Genomic DNA, 5,654 nt, shown 5'->3' with positions numbered 1-5,654 from the left:
TAACTTCTATCTTTTACAGACTTATTTAGCAAAATGGAAAAGAACAAATACTTTCTAAATTTTTCCATATAACCTGAACACCAAAAATAGACAAATACAGTTTGAGAAAATAAATTATAGGCCAATCTCAAGAGCCTAAATACATTATACCAAATGGAATCCAGTGGAGTTAAAAAAAAAAAGTTTATTTATCATGATCAACTTGGCATTGTCCAGGAATGCAAGGGTAGTTTAACATTTAAAAATCTTGAATTGTGATCTACCTAATAGATTAAAAGGGAAAAATCATATGTAATCTCAGTAGGAACAGAAAAAGCTTTGGATAAAGTTAATCACTGATTTAGTGTAGAAAGTCTTAGCAAAGTATGAATAGAAGAGAATATCTCTTTACATGAATTAAGTTATCAGCCAAAACCTCAGTAAACATCATTCTTAATGATGAAAATTTTTTGAAAATCCCATGTAAAATCACAAATGGGACATATTTGCTTGCTGTCATGTTTTTAGTCACCATTAAAACTGGAGTAGCCAGACAATAAGAAGAGAAAAATAAATAAAGACATAATGATTAGAAAGGTACAAACATTTCCTCTATTCCAAGTTTGCTTTGAAAAAACGAACCCATAAATATTTGCAGATAATACGATAATATAAAAATAAAAAGAATTTAGAACAACGGGATGGTAATGAGTAAGGTGTCAGGCGCTAAATCCTATATACAGAAATCAGTTGCCTATTATTTGTGTTTGTTATGTTTTATTTTATATTTTGTTTGCTGTTTGCTTTGGGTCATATTTTCAGAAGAAGTAGGAAGCAGGAGGTCAGGGACACATCCTAAGTTGCTGAGACATCTGCAGAAACAGCACAGAGACTAGGAAACTATTCTCCCAGTTTGCTTGTTACTGAGGGTTTTGTAGGATGCAGGACTTTCAGGTTCAGTACCATGACTGTCCCAGTTTGCCTGGGACTGAGGGGCTCCCAGGATGCAGGACTGTCAGTGCTCAGACCAGAAAAGTCCTGCACAAACCAGGAGGAGCTGATTACTTTGTTGGAGAACTGTAAGTAGTCCAAAGTCACTGTAGCTTAAAATGCAGGGCAGGAAGTGGTGGCAGACAAGACTGGGGAGAAAAGCAGGGACCAGATCACAAAGGGCCTGGTGTTCCATATTAAAGGAACTTGTACCTTGACCTCTAAGCAGCAGCGAGCTGTTGAAAGGTTTTAAGCAGGGAGGTATGTGACAGTGACAGTTTGCATTTTAGTTAGACCACTTCAGCAGTAGTGTATAGGCTGGATTTGAAGGGGCCCATGCTGGAGGTGGGAGATGGTTGCTGTAGTCCAGGTGAAGATGACGAAGGCCCACACTAAGGGGCTGTAGAGATGTAGTGGAGGGGACAGTCCCAGGGACTACTTAAGAGGCAAAATTTGTAGAGTGACTGACTGGATGTGGGAGTGATAGACAAGAGTTGACAATTATCTCTGCCCTTCAGAAAAATGTTACACAACATGTTGGCTAAATGAAAATACAGGCTGGGCATGGTGGCTCCTGCCTGTAATCCCAGCGCTTTGGGAGGCCGAGGCAGACAGGTCGCCTGAGGTCAGGAGTTCAAGACCAGTCTGGCCAATATGGTGAACCCCATCTCTACTAAAAACACAAAAATTAGCCAGACATGGTGGTACACACCTATAATCCCAGCTACTTGGAAAGCTGGGGCAGGAGAATCGCTTGAACTTGGGAGGTGGAGGTTGCAGTGAGCCAAGATTGTGCCACTGCACTCCAATGTGGGTGATAGAGTGAGACTCTATAAAAGAAAGAAAAAAGGAAGAAAGGAAGGAAGGAAGGAAGGGAGGGAGGGAAGGAGGGGAGGAAAGAAAAGAAAAGAAAGAAAGTAGAGAAAGAGAAATATAATCAACACTCATATATGCGTCACCCAGTTTAAGGAATAAAATATTAAAGATACCATTGTATCCCCCTACATATACCTAATCCCACTTCCCTGATATCACTTCCCCTTCCCTTCCTGGAAGTAACCCCTACATTACACTGATACTCCTAATTGCCATGATTTTCTATAAAATTCTGTGACATAGATGTAGATGTACATTGCTAAACAGCCTATACTAATTGCAATGTTTTGCATTTTTTCCTAAACTTTATAGAAATTATATCATAGTATTATTCTGTAACATGCAGTCTTCTCTCACCCTTGTGTATGAGATACAGCCCCTGCACAAGAGTTCTCTGTAAAGGAATGTGGAAGAAAGAGACTATATTCCAGTAAACAGTTTGCAAACTAGAGAGATGCAGCCTTCAGTGTAAAATGAAGGTGCATTCCCCAACTGCTTTTGTAACTGGTGGTCATGAACGGTTTTAAAATGTGATATAAAAAAGGTACAGTTTATAGTTACAACAAAAATGTACACATCAGTTGAGAAAAACCAATAGAAAAATGATCAAAAGACAGTAACAGGCATATCAAAGGAGAAAAATGAATGGACAGTATATAAAAAATGCTAACTCTCATGAGTAATAACAGAAATACAAATTAAAACTGAAGTGAAACACCATTTTTTATACCCAGAATTGGCAGAAATTAAGAAATTGGACAATGTCAAGTGCTGGAAGGGATAGGAGCTAACAAGATCTCTTATATACATTTGTTGGGAATGTAAACTTGTGTAATTGCTTTGGAAAACAATTTGGCATTATCAAAGAAATTTGAGTATGAGTGTACTTACTCCTAGATATATATCCTACAGAAACTATTACCCATGGTTACCTAGGAACTTGTTCAGAGCATCACAATTCACAAAAGAAAAAAAACCAGAAGTGACTGAAATACCTATCCTTTGATAGGAGACTAAATAAATAAATAGTAGAATATTTACTTGGTGGAATACTATACAGTAGTGAAAATGAATGCTTTTGATGAGTGGGTAAATAAAATGTGGTGTAGCCATACAATAGAATCATATTCAGCTGTTAAAACTAATGAAGCATAATCGTGTGCTACATAAGGACATCTCTGTCACAATGGACCACATGTACAACAGTGGTCCTGTAGGATTATAGTACCATACTTTTATTGTACCTTTTCTGTGTTTAGATACACAAATACTTATCATTGTGTTACAGCTGCCTACAGCATTCAATACAGTAATGTTATACCCAGGTGAGCTAGATGGAACAGCGCCACACTCTCAGTTTGAATCATGAGTCCTTTATTAATTAGCCAGCAACCGAGAGACAGCTAATGCTCAAAATTCTCTTGGCCCCAAGAACGGGGCTGGATTCCTTTTTATACCTTGATTAAGGTAGGGGAGGGGGATCCTAGCTGAAGCAGAATTTACAGAAGCGAACAAGCAAGTTAGATAAGGAGGCTGGTAACTAGGAGGCAGGAGGTTCATGACTGTTGATTTCCAAAGAGGGTATACACAATTGGTTCCCATGATTGTCAGTTACCAAGGGGGGTATTCGGTACTTGTCATATAATCAATCAAGGGGGGGCATTCACAATAGCAAGTGGGCTTGCCAAGCAGGATATGGTTACAAAGGTTATATGTTTCTGTTGTTTTAAATACAGCATGACCCAGCACAGTAGCAAGACCCAGGTATGCACCTAAGGGAGAAATGGCAGGAGGGGTGAGGCGGAGGTTAAGATGGAGTCTCTCTGGCTCTCAGCAAAATGGAGTCTGTCTGGCTAACACAGGGTAGGTTAGCACAGTAATATGATATATAGGTTTGTAGCCTAAGGGCAAATAGGCTATATGATATAGCTTACATGTGTAGTAGGCTATACCATCTAGGTTTTTCTAAGTATACTCTGTGATGTTTGCACAACAACAAAATTGCCTAACAATTGATTTTTCAGAACATATCCTTATTGTTAAGTGATGCATGATTGTACTGATACATGCTACAACATGGAAGAACCTCAAAAATGTTATGTTAAATGAAAGAAAACCACATATTTAATGATTCCATTTATATGAAATGCCTAAAAGAGGCAAATCAGTAGAGACAGAAAGTCAGGCCAGAGGATAGGAAAGCAGAGGAGAGGAAGACTGGGGATGACTGCCAGTTGGCACAAGATTTCTTTTGGGAGTGATGAAAATACTCTAAAGTTAGAAGATGATGATGGGTAACTCTGTAAATATACTGAAGGCCATTTAAATATATACTTGAAACAGGTGAACTTGATGATGTGAATTATGTATCAATAATGCTTTTAAAAATGAGTACTCTAGTAATACAATGCAACATGAGTCTTTAAAAATAGTAAGTTGAATGAAAAAAGTTCTAAAAGATGATATATAGTATTATACCATTTCTATATAACTTAAAAATAAGCAAAATGAAATAATATTGTGTATTGTTTAGGGATGCATATTTACATGACAAAACCATTATGAATATTGAAAGAAAGGATAAACATACAGGTAAGTTGCTGCCTCTGGGGGAGAAGAGGCACATGGGATACAGGAGGAATTCATAGGTAGATGCAGTGCTATTGGGGATTCTTATAGTTCTTCAGTTGGGTGGTTAAAAGCTTAAATCTTATTTTGATTATAATTTACATATTTTGTTTTTAATCATTTATAGGTATCAAATATTACATTTGAGATAAAAGAAAATGCCTTAATAATAATAATAATAATAGTATGGGTATACTACCAAAAAACTCTTGTATAATAAACTCTAGGCAACTAAGTATCAGAGTGAAGAAATGGAGAAGCCAGGCACAGAAAAGGTAGATGATGAGCACCAAATCATTTAAAATAGAAATGAGTAAACAGTGGTTTGAATTACAGTTTCAGAACAAGATGTAAATGTTAAAAACCCAGACATTACGAAGGGTAAGATAACTAACAAAATACAGTTGGAGGAGGGAGAGAGGAGGAAGAAAGTGAAATGATGTCTATTTTATCAAATTTCCTAAGGAAATTGTCAGATATTGTAAAAAATTGAAATATTTTAAAAATATGTTGATTGGTTTAGCAACATATATACTAAAATTAGAATGATACAGAGAAGAATAGCATAGCTCCTGTACACACAGGATGATACACAACTTTGCGAACTATTCTATATTTTTCATTTAAAATGAATTAATCTTTTTTCCCTCTAAAATTTCATAGAAATAGTAAGTGCAGTAGGATATAACTATCAGTTGTCAATCCTAAATTTTCATATTCAATATCTGGTAATTTAAGATTTGTTTGCAAATGTGCAAATATTTACAGTATAAACTTTAAAATCATTTAAAAATGAATGGTGGTAAAATCTACAAGTGATGTGAAATAATTGTAATGTACATGTATTTTTATTCTGACAAACTTTTGCATTTCAGATTGGATTTTGTTAGAAAAAAGTAAAAATAAAACACACTTCGACTCTTCCCCGATGTTTGTCACTGAGGGAGCTATTGACATTTGGGTTGGGTATATTTTGGTGTTAGGGCTGCAATGTACGTAAGAAGATGTTTGAAATCTCTGGAGAATGCCAGGATCCTCTTAATTGTGACAACCAAAACATGTCCATGCATTTCTAGATGCACCCTAAGGAATTGGCACTGCCTCGGATTGAGAACCACTGCTCTAACCTCTTAGAGTTTTTCATATCTTTCCTATTAAATTTAGAGCAATGTTAGAGAATT

General features: G+C 36.4%; 1 pseudogene; it reads left to right on the top strand.

The window, feature by feature from the left end:
- Window positions 1–4,980: 4,980 nt before the first annotated feature.
- Window positions 4,981–5,093, top strand: LOC116557622 (annotated as a pseudogene).
- The last annotated feature ends 561 nt before the right edge of the window (window positions 5,094–5,654 follow it).

This window comes from Sapajus apella, unplaced genomic scaffold, assembly GCF_009761245.1.
Source record: "Sapajus apella isolate SASKATOON/1434 unplaced genomic scaffold, GSC_monkey_1.0 scaffold19, whole genome shotgun sequence".
Classification (NCBI taxonomy): Eukaryota; Metazoa; Chordata; class Mammalia; order Primates; family Cebidae; genus Sapajus; species Sapajus apella.
Note: the sequence above shows the minus strand (reverse complement) of the source record. Positions and strands in the feature narration are given on the sequence as shown.